The sequence below is a fragment of the Chaetodon auriga genome, chromosome 15, assembly GCF_051107435.1.
Source record: "Chaetodon auriga isolate fChaAug3 chromosome 15, fChaAug3.hap1, whole genome shotgun sequence".
Lineage (NCBI taxonomy): Eukaryota > Metazoa > Chordata > Actinopteri > Chaetodontiformes > Chaetodontidae > Chaetodon > Chaetodon auriga.
Window position 1 is genome coordinate 12,432,524 of NC_135088.1, and position 20,402 is coordinate 12,452,925.

Sequence of the window (20,402 nt, forward strand, 5' to 3'; positions counted from 1 at the left end):
TAGATTTTCAGGGACAGAAAATGCTTTGGATGAGTGTGATTGTAAGAAAGTTGGAGGTGAGGAGAAGAGAAGAAAAGACTTAAGATTCTACTGGGAGAGAGTGGGAAAGGCTATTAAATATTCAGAGCTCATGAGTCAAAGTTTGCAGAGACGCAGGCATGAACAGGAGGGCAAAAATGGGGAAGGTTAGCCTCACTAAACCATCACAGGCCTTCTAAGCTGAACAACCTGGATATACAAGCAGAGAGAATCCTGGAAAAGAAATGATAAAATGTCTTTGGTTTGGTTTGTTTGTCTTTCTCAGCCCCCCAAAGACAATGTGTTACACACCTGCAGCAACCTTACATCATCCAAACAGCATCATCAGTCAGGCTGGAGAGAAAACAGCAAGACAAGAAGGTATTATCTAGCTAGAGGAGAAAGAACGCAAAGTAGGGTTGAAGTTAGGTGAGAGTGTGGAGAAAATTAGGCGCAGGGGAGAGAGTGAGGTTTGCTCGAGGATTAAAAAAGAAGAGCCTGAGGGGGAGAAAAGTTAAGGTTGGAATGAAAGAGGGGAGACACAGGAGAAACTGAGAGGGAGAGATGGTAGAAAGCATGAGTAGTTAGCTTTACTAAATGTATGTTTGCCATGACACGCTGCTCTGAGTTGTACTTACACTTTGCTTGGGAACTAGATTGCATAAAGCTCAGTATGTTCAAGTCTTGGACTTCATGTTATTTACATTCTTAACAAACTGCATTTAAAAGTTTCACTTGTATTAAAATCAGTCGCTGTAATCAAACACAATGAAGTCAGTACAGTAAAGAACTGAGTATACACTGCACAGAAACAAATATATCCGGAAAAATGTTGATGTACCTTTGAAATATGCATCAAAGGCACCACAATGAGCTTTGCATTTTGAGTCATCCAGATTGTCCTCGAGGAAGAACACAAACAGAAAGAAGCTGCTCGTGTCATTGTGTTTTGTCATTTTTATCAGACACCGTTTGATCTCATTAGGTGACTCATGTCTGTCTGTGCCCACACATTTGCCACCAAGAGAAATGCATATATGCGTCTGTGTTTTACGGAAATACTTGGAAAGGGAAGGGAAAGAAACCAGGAAAGGAAAGATGTGAAAGCGAGTGGCAGTGGAGACTTGTTAATATGGCCATGTGAAAAAAAGGCTCTCCAGAGACCTACTTAACAAGGGGAACAACAAAGGTCCAACATCTGCCTCCTCTCTGCCACCTGCAAGCCCAGGCAACCATATACAGTACATATGCAGCCAAACATTGGATAGTTACCAAGAACGCTTTGGAGGAGGTCCCAGAGTGTTGGAGTCCGCTGCCTTGTTAACATATTTGGCTTTGGTAGAGAAACAGAGGAGCTCTGCCCTCTGTGTGGTCAAAATGGAGAGAGACTAAGTAATTCAGTCTTTTACAGGAAATCCTAGACAAAGCATCAGATCATTCAGTCAAAAGGATTTATTTGTCATGGCAATAGTGTTTCTTTTAGGCAATCAGCTGTTTGTGTACTTAATTACATTGGAGAAAGAGGTTGACTCACCCACTCTGGTCAGCACTGACACTGTTACCCCCTTGCACGATCAGAACAGCAAGTCAGAGACATACTTTGCCCTTTGAGTATTCCTGCTGTCAAAACAGGCAGCTTAGAAAAGCTTTAATGTATGAAACACAACATAATGCCATAGAAACAGAGCAGCAAAATGGACTTAACATGCATGTGAAGAAGTTAATAAATGTAAACAAATTTGAGTTGAGCAATTTTATAATCTAAAAATGGCCTAGCTGCATGATGTTTATGTAGAAAGGCACTCAGAACTAATTGACAAAAGCTTTCCTGTTAATGCAATCAACAGTGCCAAGAAAAAAGGTTAAATATAAAGATAAATAATGGAAGGGAAATTCATTGGTAAAGCTGGTAAAGTTCCATTTGTCTTCATTAGTCTCAATTAGTCTGTCTTTCTAATGCACTAATTGAACCTTATGAGGGACTATCATCTGCTTGCTGCACTTGCTCATTTTAAATGTTGCTAGAGTGGGCGCTTAAAGTTTGTGGTCACATCTGTTGCCTTTAAAAAAGAGAATTTGAATTTGCCCTAGTTGAAAATTGCTTAAAAAAATGTGCAAATAGCATGGGAATGATTCATCATTTCTTACCCAAGCCTTCCACTACAAAAGAAATGGCATTTTTCTATTCACTTCATAATTTGAAGTGACAGTCACCATGTCCCCTCAGCATGGTTCTCTGAGTCCCTGGCTAACTCTGAGGTGGCTGCCTGTCTGATTGGACCGGCCAAAGTGTTGAGGAGAATGGGCCAGAGGCAGAGCAGGGAGGCACAGATAACAGGCTTATCACCAGGTGAGAAACGGTGAGACCAGAAGCCTTTTTTTTTTCCCCCAGACACTGGTCAAATTGGCAGTTTATTTACTGAAATTGTCCACAGCATTACTGTATCTGGCACTAGATTAGTTTACACCATATGTTTGATTTTCAACATTTTCATCTACATGACTTTAACGTCACAGTTACTGTGGCTCCTGGCAATCCCACATAAATACCAAATGTCTTGAAAAGGCAGCACAAATAAAACGCTTGTTGTAGAAGCTTGTCTTAAGTCTTGTCTAACACAAAAGGGTCAGACTACATGATTTCAACCAGATTTCGTCGTGGCAGACGAATTACCACCATCATGGCGGATTGTGAACGACAGTCGGATGTCTGTACTTATGTAGTGTGACATGCACGAACTATCCTACGGCGTCTGGGACGCCCCACGACACCGCAATGCAAAGTCTAGCATGTCAGGTCTCCAGAGCGCAATCAGGTAAATAGGGCGAGGAGGAGGAGGGATGCTGAGGTTGCTGGTGCCCACAGCCATTTTTCTTTCTTTCTTTTTTTTTTGCGGTACATAAGATTGCCAGCATCACACACAACGCTTCTGTCAGTTTGACTGACGGCTGCGTGATCGTGTGGAAGACATGCCGTGAACGCTCGGGGTCGGCCAGTCACCTGACCAGGACACAGCACGAGTTTCTGGCAGTGTGATCGTTAAATCCGACACGGTGACCATCGTTTACGACAAAAACATCATGTAGTCTGAACCAGGCCTAAGCTTGTCAGTGTCTCACACCTATGGTTCCTTTGCTCTGAACCGTGGTGCGGACCAAACAATTGGGCCAAGACCACCTCCTCTCAAGGGTCTGATTGTTTGGTCTGTACCAGGATTGAATTGACAGCCTTCACACCAACTGGGCAAACGCATCAGGCTTCATTTTTACTGAACCGATCAGGTTAGGTGTGAAAGCACCATTAGCGTTCCAGCCTTCATCTCTGTTTCTTGCATGCTTGTTCCTGACCACAGCTTGTTCCCAGTTTCACCTGCCTGCTTGCCTGCCCCTTGTCAGCTTTGTTTGTCCTTGCTGACTGATTACCTGTTCCCGAACTCTGCTTTGAACTCTTTCCGTGCAAACAATTGATTGCTTTCAGATTCCTGCTTGCAAGTCCACATCTCAGTGTGCAGAACTGTAGAGTACAGTCGGGTCATCAGCAGAAATGGAGAAGCACACAGTCTTAAAACTGCCCGTATAAAGAGAATTGTTAAAAACTGTACATGTTAATGCAGTGACAAAGTGTATACCAAAATAAAATTAAACAGACCACTCGTCAGGGGATTTAAGTACCTCAGCCGAAAATACACTCAGCATTGTCTTTATTCACAGTGTGTACTGTTCAAAGCATGTTCCTGTAGACAGTGGGCCACATAAAATATATAACAATACATTAAAAAAACAAGCGTTCAAGCATCAAGGATAGAGAGTCAGTGCAAAATGGACCTTCATGCCTATCTTCTGTTGAAAGCAGTACTTTCAACTAAAACTCAGTGTACAGCTTCGTGTCAAGAAGCTGCATTATCCAGTATCTTGTATTGAGCATTCATATTGAAAAAGCGGGTGTTACGGCTTTGAAATTGGGCTACATAAAGGTCAGCAGTTAAAATGTGTGTTTTGAAATCCCAGTGAAAGCACTATGCATTTCCATTCAAGGGTAATATACTCAGAAGTGCACTTTTGCTTGACCAGGAGAATGTCTGTAACAAAAATGGCATCACTCCAGTTCTTCTTTATCTTGATCTTTGTAAACACTTTCCAGGCATTTTTAAAAGGCAATGTCTCCATAATGAAGGGCTGAGATGGGAGCTGGGATTACACACCTATGGTTACTGACATTCACAAAGGTCAGCACTTCATCCATCAACCTCTCTATACACCTACCCATCAGCCTAGGTGTCCCTTCCTCTATTGTTCAATACATCAGCCCCCATGCACCATAAGTTCTCATTTCTTCCTCAAGTGCTGCCATGTTTATGGTCATAGAAAATTACAACTAAAATGCATATAAGGACATCCGTCTTAGAGCGGGCTGACAAATTCAGAAATACTACTGATGTACAATCCCAAAAAGCAACAACTAAAATCATTTTAATGCATTTTAATGTGGTAAAACAGCCAAATATCTCCTGGTATGATGCACATGGCAGCAATAATATTGTACCCTAGAAACAAAAGTAAAATAAGGTTTTGTAATCAGTCAGTATGTGCGTTGTCATGATTTGTGCATTCCAAGAATTTTGTGTTGAAATGTACTGTAGGTTTTCACCTCACTTTTCCCCTGATCCTACCTTTTCTACTTTTTCTTCAGCTAGTTTGATTCCTTATGTTTCGGAGAATTATGTTCAAAAGTCCAGGTAAGGAGAGGGACCTTGTTGCTTTCAGTCAAACTGGGCCGTGCAGGCATGTAATGTCTCCAGCTAACTAGAGTGTGAACATTACACGTTTTTTTTCCTCAAAATTCAACCTGTACTTTGGCTGCATTTCATTACGCTTGTGTCAGTGAAAAAAATCTCTTTAATGGATCTCCCTCTGCGATTGTTGGGCATCAGTGCGACATGGTGAGTCTAGAAAGGCGTTCTGCTTCACCTGCTCAGCCTGTTTCACTGAGTATTTCTCTGATTTTCGGCAACAAATGGCAACAAATGGCAAAACCTGACCGATGATACAGTACTGATGCTTATCACTTATATTTTTAGATAAGATTTAGAATTGCATGTGCGTTGGAAATATCTTGATGCTTCGAAATCTTCATTTGACTTACACTCTGATTCAGAGGATGGGAAAAAAATACATCCCCTAAACATAAATGTCAGCCCAGAAATGCGAGGTGTTGAGATGCGTCGGGATTTGATTTTTTTTTTCTTCCCCCACATAAGAGATAAGTGAAAAAGATGGAAACTGTGATAAAGACGGTGCACAAGATGATTTCGGACAAGAGTACATTTCCTTGTGAAGATCAGCTAGCACCACCCTCATGTGGATAAAAAAGATCGGAGAGATGCGCCATCAGGAAGAAACAACCTTATCCCTGTGAGGCTAAACATATTGACACAATTCGCTAGCACACATACACAACAACAACAACAAAGGTGTTTGACTTTTATTCAAAGCAAGACCCTGAAACTCTCATCATTACTTTATTTCAAAACTTAATTTAAAAGATCTGGATTCTTTGTAGTCATTGATTTATCATTGCAATTTAGAAATTCACCACATTCAAAGAGTAAAATTTCCCATAAGGCCATCAAACAATTTTCAAAGTTCAAAAGATGTTTGAGTTGTTAGACTGTACAAAAAACTAAACACACCCACACATCACACATATACAATATTAAATTAAGCAGCGGGGCCTTTCACTGTAAATGTGAGCATTTTCTTTAAAGCATCATCAGGGCTGTTGAATTACAAAGAAGAGCTTCCTCCTGACTGCAGGAGAGAAAAGGAAGACAGGTTACACCCTTAAAGCATGTCTTATTTTCTACATGATAAGTGATCACAATCCATACACTTTCATCTGCTTTAAGAAATAAGGTACTTAATAAAGACCAGCTGACCCAGTTACAGTTTTGAAGATCACACATATTGATGGAGGCTTCACCCACTGAGAGTTCTGATGTAATCTGGAACCCAAAAGCAGTCAAATAAAGAGTGGCTGGGCAGACAAGTAGGGCTTCATCCTTCTTTATACTTTTATTCTTTTGACAGCAGTGTAAGACAAATCGAAGACTGTAAGCCAAAGGGAGTGATGGACAACAACTTGGAACAACAGATTCCAGAGTTTCTCACAAAACATGTTAATAATTTACTTTCTTTCCCACAGGCAGGCCCAATACCTGTCCTACAGGCAGTTAGTACGCTATGCTGCTACTTTGGATGATGCAACAGGGTGATTTTGCCGTCTGGTGCAATGCTGAAAGTCCAGGGGGAGAACCCTGATGAGGACGACGAACACACCTTTTTCACGCAGGCCTTAAGCATCTAGGGCCTTATGCGTTAAAAAAAATGCAAGCACAAAGACATTAACCAGCTTTCCATCCAATGTAGTGCAAATTTAAGCCGAATTTTGAGACAGTCTATAAGAAAATGTGAATTAATGTGTCTACATCCACTGCCGTGATGTGAATTTTTTCAAATTGTCCGTGTTCACTTTTCATATGCAAATTGGAAATGCGCTTAAAAACAGGCCAATGAAAACACACCTGAAAATATGCATATTTACATGGTAATCTCAGTCACTATGGAGCTTGCCACACGTGCACAAACCTCATTTACACTTCCCCACTTTGCCATATATGGATGCAGAAATGTCCTTTAACATCTATTCGCATAGCGATACTTCTACCCACTCCACCACTCATTAGACCTGTCAATGAATGACATATAAGAAGTGCAGTTGTGCTGATTGTGTCGCATTGTTGAGGTTCTCCACCAGCACCACAACAGCTGTCATAACGTGTGACAGTTACGCACAACTGTGGCTTTTTATAGTTCCCACACTGCTAATTAATCACATGTACCATCATGAATGATTTTGTAGCACTCATATTGAAACAGGCTTTACAAGGTGCTTCACGATTCAGGATAAAGTGAAAATCATTAGTACAGGAGAAAAATGGCTGAAATCTACAGGATATAAAAAGACTAATTCATCCCTTATAAATACTTTAAAATTAAGTTTATAAGTGTGCCTTTGAGTGACGCTGAGCAGACTGTAGCAATATAACAATCAGTGAAATTTGCAAACAACCTAAACAAACAGTGTTTTACTACAAGCTTATGTTTCTCACCTTATATTTAATGTCTATATCATATCACCCACAGCTATGTCTACAAAACTGTGTGTATGCCTGGTGTGAAGTATGCGTGAAGTGCTTGCATTCTTCTTTTATCAATACCACTTTATGCGTGGGAAATGGCGTGTGCGTGGTTTTTGTGTGCACACATCATTTATACGTCTGGCATCTCGTCTCTGTAGTCACTCAGACTGAACATTTATGCTGTTGCATTTTCACCACCTGCCCTCTGCCTGTATTGGCTTGTTGTCTTCTTATTGTGCAGTGGTCCGGGTGCCTCTGGGCTGCAGTCTTGGGGCAGTGGGTGTGTAGACCCCAGCCAATAATGGCCGAGGTCAGGACTCCTGTATGGACACAAGAACAATTAAATAAAGTTGCTGTTGGCTCACTGACTGCTGTCTGTAACTTGCCAGGCATTTTAAGTACATTATTGCTACGACAGGTAATTATTATGGACTACTATGCATATTAGCAAGCTACACTGAAGACGGCTGCTAAACCAGTAATCCTACTATTAGCGTAGCTGTTTGTTGATATACACAAATAATGTCATTAACACCCAATGAACGCATTATTTATCAGGTATACCGTGCTTGAGCCGCTGCCTTATGTAAGTGTGCGATGCTACAGGTGGTACGCTGGGCTGTGTGCGCTCTGGCAGTAACCAATAATTACTGCATGGCATAGTTTTAAAGTTGGTATAACAACATCTAGGTTAAGGTTTGAGAAAATTTGTGGCCGTGGTTTAGAGACACCAGTGTTTACCGTCAGTAGGCAGCAAACAGCAATCTCCAGTGCCACACACAGACGTCTGGTTGACTCATCCATGCCTTATCTCTGTGGGCTTTGTGGCTCTACAAAGTCAGACCATTTCCTCCCTTGCTCCACACAGACAGTCATAACTCCTATGGCCACTAAAGGGCTTTGTCACTTGAATGTAAACATAATGTCATCACTGGGTACGGACTGAGATGACTGATACTGTTGTTTCTCTTGGGACGACAGCCTCATGCTTTCAATTGCTACTACTGCTGCGGCTGTATTATCATCACTCCCCACTCCCTGTTTCGCGCCTCTTGGTTCTTCCTTGTGGGGACTGATTCATATTCTACAGTCGCTCTCCTGGTCTTTTTAGCATGAGATTCAGATAATGTTTATTTCCTTGAGCTTTCTCTCAACTGTACAAAACTTCAGCCTGTATCACACATATGAAGAAATACATAAAATGCACACAGACATGCATAAAACAGAAGCTCATGCTGGATAGATAATTCATAAAATGAATTATGCAAGTCGCTGCACACCCGGCTGCAGTCACTTGGATGATCTGTGGACACTCCATGAAGGCACTCAGGGGATCATCATGCACTATATGTATGGATATTCAGACTCCAGTGAAGCAATAATGTGTTATCCGCTGTAGTCTCTTACCCACTTGTAGAGTATGTAGCTGACATATACTGGATGTTTTATTTTTGCCAGTCACTTAACCACTTTCACATTTCTTCTCCTTGACAAATCTTGGGAATCTTTGTCAGTAAACCTGCTCATAGTCAACTGAAAGGTGAGTGAATGTCCACCTTTTCCTGGTGTGGCTAAATAATCTCAAACCACTTCTTTTAGTCTTGTTTCCTTTGCCTGTCCATCAAAGACCTCTGCACTCCTTTAGCCATCTTTACTGGAGAGGAGGCATGTGCACAGCCAGAAGACAGATGTATGAAAGTTACACACACTGTCAGCGACAGGAGGGAAGGGAGGGGTGTGACCTTTTTTCACCACAGAAAAAAAGATTGAAAAAATGAGTGAGAAGAATCACAGTCATAAATAAAGATGGTAGACCAGCAATCTAGATCATTAACATATTGAAAGTACACTCTACTTTATACTGTTTTCCTTTGCAACAACTGAAAACACACTATTGAATTTAACCAGCTCTCCCAAAACCCTGCATGCAACTGCAGAGGGTGATGTTCTTTTGCTGAAAGACGACAGAAAAAGGAGAGTTTATATCCAGCTCTGGCAGAGGCACAATCCCTTGGAGCCTTGGTGCTTGTGGGCTGACAGTTCCACGTTAGCAGCAGCGTGTAGTCGAGGTCTCCTGGTACGCCTCACACTCACCTAGAGCATGATCCGCAAACACTACCAAATTCACATGCCGCTTATTAATTATTAACCTGTGGACCTTTTGTGTTTTAAGGTTTGCTCAACTTGTAGGGATAGAGGATGTAAAGTCAAATCTCTACTGTGCACAAATTTACATATCAGTAAGTGCGCACACACATGCAGTCTGTGGAAAAGAGAGCTGTAGAAGTCCTTTATTTATTCAGCTCATAAATGTTTCAGAGCATGTGTGTCTTTGTGCATGTGTGTGCGTTCACGCATGTGTATTCATTTGGCTGTTATCGAAGATATGTGCATTCACGCCCAATCATACCGAGAGAGCATCCTGGTAACAAACACTCACACTTTTAACATTTCTCTCATCCCCCCCCTTCTCATTTTCTGTGATTCCTCCTCCCTCAGTCTCTCACTCTGCAGTCACACCTGTGCTTGGTGCTCTCTCATCTGAGCATGTCTTTACTCTGAGACTGGTAAGCACACATTGTACACTCACTCAACACAATAACCTACACTAATTTCTGGGAAATGTAAAACCCGAGGTCGTGAAAAGACGTGGGCACCTAAGGCACAGCATAGTGGGCTAAATTGCATCAGGTTATCTCACACTTGAACGCTGTGCTACCATTTGGGTGCATTCGTGTTTTCAGAACAGCCTGGGGCTAAAGGATTCCTATATTGACACACTCTACTGATGGCTCCTTTGGTGTTATCTGACCAGTTCAAATTTCTTCCTTTCATCTAGCCAAGAGAGCCTTTGCTTGATCATAGAAATAAATGTGTTCTCGCTGTGGTGCACAGAAAAAGATATATATGTAGAAAAAGATATAAATATAAGGGCGCTGCATAAAATGTGGAAAAAAGAAAAAGCAGAAGAAAAACAAAGTAGCAAACAGAGCTGCTTGGCCACAGCTGTAATTAGAGCTCCACTAGTATTTAGTTTGGGCAAATTTGATGAAAATGGACACTTTAATAGTGGGTTAGTTTGACTGTAATTCTTATCACCCATTGTGGGGCTTTTCAATTAATCGTCTTGGAAAATAAGCATTCACTCTGATAAACAACACTCTGACCACTTTAATACATAAAATTCGCAGGTACTGCAGGCAAATTTTTGCAGACACGCAATGTCTGATTTTCTCTACTCAAATGATGTTTAGCGCTATCTGCTGTCAACAAGAAAATATACCCATAACCCCAGTTGGTCCTCCAGGGTGCTTTCACTGTTACCTTTCCCAAAAAACTAATACCTGAACCTGTATTGTTATCAAGACGTAAAATCTGAAGCCTCTCCACAGAGAAGAGATTGGAAATGCTGCCACTTCATTCTCTTTGGAACAGCCTGATTTATTTACTGGCTCAAGTTTTAGTGGTGTTTGTTCTGGTTTTAGGAGTTTTTCATTCTCATAAACACTGTTAGATCTTTACTTAGCATATAAATAATTACAGGTCAATTAACCTGTTGCTATAAATTATTGTAAAATGTATGATGAATTGTATATGTCATGTAATTGTGTATGATTTCATTAGTATGTCCTGTTGGGTCTTCTCTCAAATGCCCTGTGCTGCTGCCTTTTGCTCATGTCGCCCTTGAAATAGAGGAGTTACCTCACCGAGTAAAGGTTAAATACAAAATAAAGCCGTTTTGTACTTGGCTTTGTGAGGTGATGGTTGTATGAAATGTTTCTGAAAGCTACTGAGACATTTCACACCATTTCAGATTTTTGTCACACCGTCCCATTGACACAACCTTTAATCATCTTTAGTCTTTATCCATGAAACCTTATTTTTACTGCCCTGAAGCAGCAGATAGCCTGCCAGTCTGGACACAGGAGCTGTGTGAAAATCAAAAGAGATTTTACTCTTATCCTGTCTGGACACCAAAGTGTGAGGAAAGGGAGGGGGAGGGGGTTGCTTTTCCGAGAAAATTCAACACAACAGAATGAGCAGAGCTGCATGAAATCCAATCACAACTAACGGCAGCTGGCTCCTTGTTGCCTATGAAAGTCCCACAACTCTTGTGGATCTACAAGGGATCTGCATGCCAGGGTGATGCTACCAGTAGGAATACAATTGTAAGACACAATAGCCTCTGGTTCAATGGCGGGTAGACATTAATGTGTATCATGAGCGCAAAGGTTTGTTTTAAAACTTTGACACCAATGAAATCTAGCTAGCACTGACTCATATATTCAGACAGCTTGAAACTGTTCACATTTCACTTGTAAGCAACCTTTTGCAGGTGTAGAAATGATGGCTGTCAGCACTGATCATTTGTTGAAGTGACATGCATTCAGCAGCAAAGGTAGAGGCAGCATGTATTGTTATACCAGCACAAAAAGTCTTCAGGAGGAAGATACAGTGGATGGATGTCCTCACAGCCTGCCATTCAAAGATAAGCGTTGGTTTCTTTTAGTGATTTAGTCAACCACTCTACAGGTTAATGCATGACCACCATGTTACCTTAAACAAACCGTTTTACCTAAACTTATCGTGCCTTCGTCGGTGACAGCACTGCAGTTGGTGCAATGTGGTTACAAACTGTATATCCCAATCTACTGCCCCAAACCACTGCCCCAAGCTGATGTTTAATATTATAATTACACTGATGACACTTGACTGTAGATATCATTCTTGTCCCCTGGTAGTCTGAGCCCTGGTTGATCACTAATTAACTGCATCAAAAACTGGACGCCCTGTAATTGTCTGCTACTCAATAATTATAAAACAGATCTTTGTTGTTGGTGCTAAGCCCGAGGCAAGCGATATGAACTTAATAAGAGTCTTTGTCTCTGGGGACCGCCACGCAGGACGGGGACTTGAGTGCGATTCTTGATGCTTTTCAGTCATGTCTCAGCCTCAGACTTACAAAAAATTGCTTGAAAAATCTTATAATATAAGAGACTTTGTGTCACGAGTTAATGCTCCAAACATAGTGCACACCGTTAGGTTAGACGACAGCGGTGCTCTTCTTCATATAACATGATTTCTTCCTCATGTGTTCATTATTTTTACAGCTGTCTTGATGCGTTCAAACTCTGCATTTGGATTTGATTTGATAGGGACGATGCAATTTAATATAGCTCCAATACAGACCCTGACATTGATATGCTGCACGGAGAGTTTCTATCTATTGCTAATTTATCAGCTTGCAATTTAAATTCTGTGTACGAAACCAACATGACCAGCTTTTAGCGGACGCTGTAGAGATTAATAGGAGATCAGTCTGAACGGACAGTGCTATTGTCATCTGCTCAGCTGAACTTTTTCAGTTCCTTCTAACAAACAGGCTTTAGGTGGAAGCTGTGAACTATCCACTTACTGTTAAAGACTGGTCTGAGCTTGTGGCGGATTAGTGTTGTACAGTTTGTGTGAAATTACAGATACTTTCACACTTTCAGAGGAGATTAAAATAAGTTAGGAAAAGGAGTGAGGGTTAGGAATTAAGCTACTTTGTGTCCTACGTGGTGTTTACATTCCCAGTTGAACCCAGGGTAAGGTCAGCTGCAGCGCTGGCTGTTCAGATCTGCATGTGTAATCAACAGAAAAGCTTCCTCTACATGTGTGTTTGAGGCAGGGCTGTTGCACCATTTCCCGCTTAATGTTGCTTCCACCTCTCCTTACCTGCCACCTCACTGCGACACTCGCCCCCAGCTGTCGCTTTCCATATGAGGGGAATGCTACCACAGCAGCATGGTGAGTGAGGTGTACATGTTTTAATTGGCATCAGTTTAAATACCCAGCTGAGATAACACACGTTGGGCTTACTTGCATCGTGTGGGTTGCCGGCCAGAATGCTTGAGTTTCTCCATGAGAAAATTCATTTTTGCCGGTTGATACTGTAGGAATGTGAATCTTCTTCCTATTTGAGGTGCAACTTGCCCCAGCAGCGATTGCATTTGGCCGTGTGCCAGCACAGACTGAATAAATTATTGAGGTAGAGGTGTACATTAAACTGTGCCATATTGGCATGGGTGGCTATATTAGAGGATAGGATTGCTACTCTTTCGCTTGAGTATTTTTCATCTATAGTTCTAATTACTTTTCTTTTTGATGTTAGCTCTATATTCTTGTTCATGTTAATATTTTACACTCCCTTTTTGTTTAAGTGTCACACTACACCTGAAGTTTCCATTGAATCAGAACATGCGTGGCATGAAATGAAATGGTCATACAAAAGCTAGTTTCTCCCTTTTTATTTTTGATTGTGCAGAAATAAAGTACTTTTATTCATTATTAGCCAGAGAGAGCATAACATTGTAAAGTTTGGCAACCTGCCTTTTGACACTCCGTTATAATTACAGTTAACTACATTTTTACTTCCATAAACCTTTTAAGGAGGTGTGTATATTGTTTTAATCATTGATCTCTACATAAAACCTCTGCAGTTGAACCTAAAGCCACGTCTCTGCCTCATTACAAACTTACCCCTGGGCCGAACTGTTGTCTGGATATCCTCACCTCCATCTCTCTCTGAATCTGTCTCTCTCCTGCTCATTTAAGGTTTGGCAGAGGGAAAACTTCCCATGCATCCTGACTGATAAGTAAATTAAAAAGAAAACAACAACAACACAATCTTGGGTGAGATCAGCTCGAGAGCATGAGAGTAAAGGCAAGAGGGAGGATTTGTGAGCAGGTAGTCAACAAGTATGAAGTGACCACTGGAAGAAAAACAGAGATTGAGGAATAACCTGAGTATCAGATCAGGAGAAGGTTGGAGAGTGAGAGTGAAAGAAGACAGGAGAAGAGGTAGATAAGTGAGAGAGGGACAGAGAGTGCTAGTGAGAGGTTAAGCACACACACTTGCACCTGCAGTTAAAGCCTTCACCTTGCCATATTATCCCTGGCCTTACCCCCCATGTTCACGGATGCCAAGAAATCCGATTTGCCAACTTTGGGAAGCTGTGTGTGACAGCCAATTACTGGGGAGAGGACTCCCAGTGGAGTCACCTCCTCACCTCACAGCCCAAACATCTGCCTGTCAGACAGTCAAGGGAGGCAGGTAGATTGAACAGCGGAGAGAGGGAGGCAGGCAAGCCAGAGTGGCCAGAAACTGATCCAGTTTGCTCACCATCGCCTTTAAATGTTTGTTATCTGAGTTGGTTGCCGTCCAGTCTCTGAAATGAAATCATAAATCATAGATTTACAGTTAACTTTACCAGTTAATGGTATAGCTGCTTTGGGGGCAGAAATAATTTACATGGTCATTATTCTGTGGAATAACAGCAGCAAAGGAAATTATAGCGAGCAGTTATTTTTATATAGGCTGAAACAATGCACGGTTTTATGTATGTGATCTACCAATTCAGCCCACAGTAACCAACTCGTTCACGTAGGTTAACTTGTAGACTTAACCGGCATCTAAAAATTAGGGTGTATAGTAACCCATGATATGTTCTTTTTTGTGTTTCCTGCATCAATATTTAAAAGGGGGATGAATACAAAAAGAGAGAGGAAATAGAAACTACAGAAGACCCAACTTTATAGCTTAGAAGAAGCAACTCAGGATGTTGCAGAGGAGTGGGAGGGGGTTAAAAAGATGGATGGGTTAGTTATAATTAGGAATGGTTAGTTATAATTTAAATGGAGGTTTGAAAATTATAAAATTATAATGAATTCATATATTCATTATTTGGCCAAATATGTGTCCACATGGAAAGAATTTGACTTCCATATGTCCTTCCATCGGGAAAAAAAAAAGACATACAGCTCAACGAGGACAAAAGCCCAACAAAGAAAAGACTGAACAACAAGTTAAGTGGTGCAAAAATATAAAATAAACAACAATATATATACAAAGAATGATGAGGCAATAAGTAATAGATACAATGAAATGTACAATGTGTGTGCAGGGATTTATGTCGACAGTGACACTGAGTGATGAATGCACTTGTTAAAAACTGCACTACTGCATGATAAATGGCGAGTGACAGTGCAAATAATTTACATGTTGTTGTGTTAAAAGCTGCTCGCTCGCTTACATCCCATTGGTGATGAGGCAAATTAAGGTGTTTTCATCAGAGCACTCTCATAAACTCCACGAGATTGTTTACAGTTTATTAAGAATGTTTTGCCAGAAATCAATGTATTTACATTAATGATCATCCAGAAGATAACCGTGGGGCATCATTAAACAACAAGCAAACATAAACAGCTTGTGTTCATCTTGTTTAAATGCCAGTGCTGTTTGGGCGACGATAACTCTGCCACAGCAGTGTTTCTCTGCATGGATACAATCTGACTGGCTATTCAGAGCCATGATAATACTATATGAGTGATTTAACATGCCATCTGGATTTAAGTGCTACTTTTAGAGTTGATCTTTGGACACACACCTTAAAAGCTGCAGCAAGCACAAAGACCTTAAAACTGACCTGAGAGAAGATTAGTTTGCAGGAAACTCTCTCCTCTAATCTATGCTTTGGGAGACTAAGCAAGCTTTAGTCCAGAGTTTTAGCTTTGCCCTTAAGTTTAGTCAGAATTTCAACCAGATTAACAGCTAAAATAAAGATTCTAACTGTATTAACCGCTCGATTATGCCATTTAATGTCAATTTGTGCACGCAATTCATGGTTGCTGTGACACAGCACATACATCAAGGTGATGTTGCTCATTAATGTAGCTGTCGGTAAACAAAAATTGGATGCCGTCAAAAGAGCTGGAAACATGCTAGGATGCAGCATGTATTGCAGGGGGTCGGGACAGTTTGTTCCGCTGGAAGTCACACTGCCTGCACATAATGCATCAATTTGCTGCAATGGTAAAAAGGATCTTAATGTATATGTATGCTAAATAGCTCTTTGTCTATGCAGGCTATAAACGGAAACTGTATAACAAAACACTTAAGGGTTGGAGCGCTTCCTGTCCATGTAGACATGAAAGTATTTAACGGAAACTGTGTGTTTTCACTTGAGGAAATGAATAAACCTTTACCCAGTTCTGAGTCAGGGTAACTGAAGTAAATAGAAGGAAATCACACACAGGTTTCTAGTTCATGGTTTAACGGTGGATATTTTGTGTTGAAAGATTTCAATCATGTAAAAACAATAATATGATCTCACTGGATGACATATAAATAAAAGGCTAATTTCTATGCTGACGGCGTTAAGTGACACGCACACAAAAGGACTTAAGGCTCTGATGTGTTCTTCATATGCCATTTGTTTTAATTCCAGAGCTCTGTCCAGTATTTGAAATTTCAGTCTAACTGCACTTTTCACTGTGCATGTGCTTCCCAGACAGGGGGAAGCCAAATGATCAATAGCTAGTAAATTTATTTGAAGCAGGGGCCAATGCAAGATTGAGCTAAAGTTTAACTTGGAAAATGAAATTGCTTGACCCCCGCTGGCCGTGCAGCGCAATGTCAGTTTGTCATGAATAATCTCCCGCTGTCTCCTTGTCTCCTACTTTTTCTCTCCTGTCTCCTCATGCTGTTGTAGCCCCTTCTGTTGTACATAGGACAGTCAACAAATGAATAAAAAAATGAGGGAATTGGAAGGTATAGTGCAATCTGTTCAGCCACTATGCCTTCCCACCTGCACCATATTATGACAGGAAGATAAGGAGAAAGGGTGAGAAGAGGAGATGCAGGGAGGAAGAAAGTCCCACATTCCTCGCCAAGCAGTGAAATTGAAGGGGAAATAATATGAGGCGTGTCAAAATGCAATATCACCCCGTTTACCCTGATGTTTAAGCCCCTTCCCTGACTCCAGTGCTTCCCAAGAGAAGCAGAGAATTAAAAAGGGAGAGCGATACGTGGTGAAAGAGGAAGACATATGAAAGCAGACGGTGGATGGAGAGACGAAAATGAATATGAGGTAGAGGGAGAGGCAGAGGAAGTGAGAGAGCAGCTGGTAATAGGGATATAAAGAGTGTAATCTCTGACTCCAGCAATAATATTTAGCTATGGAACATGGATGTGTGGAGGGCACATACACACGCATTTACAGCAGTCTAGTAAATAGTTCTGACCTGAACAATTTCACAGCCTTTACTGCAGGTCAGGGGAAAACACGCACGCACACACACACACACACACACACTCACACACACACACTCACACACACGTATGGATGTGCCTCCCCGTCAACGCGGGCACACATGAACATCCATCCTCCAGCCCATTCACTTTTAGTCGTGCTGCAAACTTGTTAACATAGCTTGAGGGGCCCCAGAATAGGTCTGATGTGCCAGCAGCAGTCTGGCACACAATGTACACACTGCTGAAATATTCTGATAGAGGAGACTTATCACTACTTGCCTAAAATGATGCACAAGTCTAAGCAAACTCTGAAGTGAGGTGGGGAGAAAAAAAAAATGAAGCATTCCCCACCTGATAAGGACAAACACACGCTGAGAGCAAAGACGGGGCTATCTCCAGAGAATCCTTCGTTTGTGTAACCACAACTACACATTTCTCTTTTTTTCCACCCCACCTGCATATAGCAGGTTGTATTTTGTGACCGTTCGTCAGTTTACCAGATGTACACAAATGCAATGACACACAGTTGCCAGTGCTCACATGTACAAAGATCAACACACACACATACACACAGTCCCAGGCTGCATTAGGAGACAGTAAAGGTCTTACAGTGGCCTGAGGCACCAGGATTGCTGCTTAATAACTCGCCCGGGGCATCGACCTGACAACACTGAACACACAGACGTGGATACACACAAACACACACAGACACAGGGTTGCAAGCTGTCAGTGTGTCAGTCTCTTTACGTGTCTTTCTCCTTCTCTCTTTCACCTCAAGTAGCAGATTTCTTTGTTCTCAAAGGAGGAGCTATAAGAAATGTTCTGACAAAGACAAGCTTTGGCGTTGATGAAAACAATGAAATATTAAAGAAGAAGTCCACCTTAAAACAGAATTCCTTTTGTTTCAGGGTTCCCGGTCCCTTCAGTCAAGATATGCACATAACAATCATCGTATGAAGCTGGCACAATAAGGAGGAAGCTCTAACTCTCAGAATTTCACACACACGCACACACACACACACACACACACGTTCCCTAACATGTCCAGCTGGTGTCAGTGCACTCATTTGGAGCCTCAAACTGTCTATTTCAAACTTCCTTTGATTTTCCACCAACTATTTTGAAGTAAAATGAAATAGAAACCTTCCCTTAAAGCAATATTCCCAGATTTACAACTCCCAAGCTTGATTTCTGATTATTTTTGTAATCTTGTCTGTTACAAGGTGTTTCATGAACTCAGTAGATCTTTGTTATTTGTTCCTTGGCAGCTTGTCAAACCAGGAAGCTCACGCGAGGGTCAGAAATGAAGTTCAGTCAGGAAGACTCTTCTTTGGCATGCTTCGGCCTGCAGCTTATTTCTCAAACCATCCTGCATTCGCTCCTCTCACACACGCTCACTCATAATTTCTTAGCTGTCACTGTCTGTGGCTTTCAACAGAGATATCAGCTGGTCACATCTGTCCAATCGCAGAGTGACACATGTTCACTGTCAGCCTCATTCGAATATGACTCTGTCTTTCTACCTTAGTTCTTTCATGCTGCTGTTCCACGCACCCCCCCCCCCCCCCCCCTTCATCACCGCTCAGCCCTTGCAAATCTTCATTAGCCTATCAGTCAACAGAGTCATCAGCCACCACCAGTGTCTGGACTCCATGGGGGGATTTATCTGGCTGCTGCTCAGGGCGATGCCCCTCGATTACAAAATCTCCCTGAGTCTAAGCGCCCAAAAGGCTTTCTGATAAGACTTCATCATCACATATCATCTGTCATGATAAACAATTCTTTACTTCATTCACTTGTCTGCCTTAATTGGAATACAAGTTCTTGCTCATTCAAGCTGTGCTGCTTTTAAGAAGAAATAGTATCATATTTTGCAAAATGAACCTTTTTATATGTGTATAATAAGCATGTACAACAGAGAAATGCCTAAATTAGGAGCGCCACATGATGCCAATGTAGTCTTAAGAGTCAATGAGACAATATCCTCCAATCACACAGCACATAGGAGTTTAGACTAGATTATAACTTATCACTCTGCAGGTTATCACCTTCAATTGCAAGAACAGCCTGAAACTCTCATTTATTTTCTGGGATTCCAGGAGACTCTAAAGCACAGCTTTATACATAGTTGACCTGCTGGCACACTACTTCATCATCCAATGTCCGATCTCTCGCCGTCTGATGTTAAACATCAATTTTCTCCTCTGGCCCACTTCCTGTTCTCTCTCTTCATTATTCAGCAACGCTCCTGCAGCCCACAGCGTCTTCCTCCTGACTTTTGTCTTTTCTGACCTCTGGATTTCTGTCTGTCTCTTGAAGGGAAGCATCAAGTCATTCTATATACAATGACTTCTCAGGTTTCACCACTGACATCGCTCTGCTCAGACTGAATTTAAATCAGATGTCCACCTCTCAACCTGCTTAAACGTACCCAGATTGATTTCTAGCTGACAATAAGGACACAGTAAGATGTCTTTTGATTGCAATTAATTATTAGGCACTGACTCAGAGTTCTGGCATAAACACACAAACACAAAAGAGCACATTTTCCAGAAAATACGCTCAAAAGGTAAATGTGTTTCTGTGACAGCAATAAATTGCTTACGATACTTGTCTCAATGAGAACAAATATATACTGCAAACGATGTGAGGAATCTGCAGCATGCCAATATTCGCACATGTTGGCTGTGAGTGTGTGGATTCACAACCAAGTGTGGGCATGTGTGCATTTGCATGTGTGTTGAGGGTGCACAGTGTGTGTGTACGTGTGTGTGTGTACTGTTATGATTTGTCAGTCTAGAATGGTTCCTGGTTCCTGCATGGGAGCGGGAGCCACTTTTTTTTTGTTTTGTTTTGTTTTGTTTTTTTCTCGACTTTTTTCTTTTCAAGCTGCATGTGATTGGTGAACTACATGATGTGTACGCACTGAGCGGGGGGGGGGGGGGGGGGGGGGGGGTCACAGACACAGCACACACACACGCACACACAGCCGTGACAGAGACAAAACGCTGGAAAAGTGAGAAAATGAGTGACCGCAGGAAATACAGTAAATAACCTAATTTTTACATTATTTTTGGTAAGAAATTAATTTAAGCAAAAGAAATCTGAGG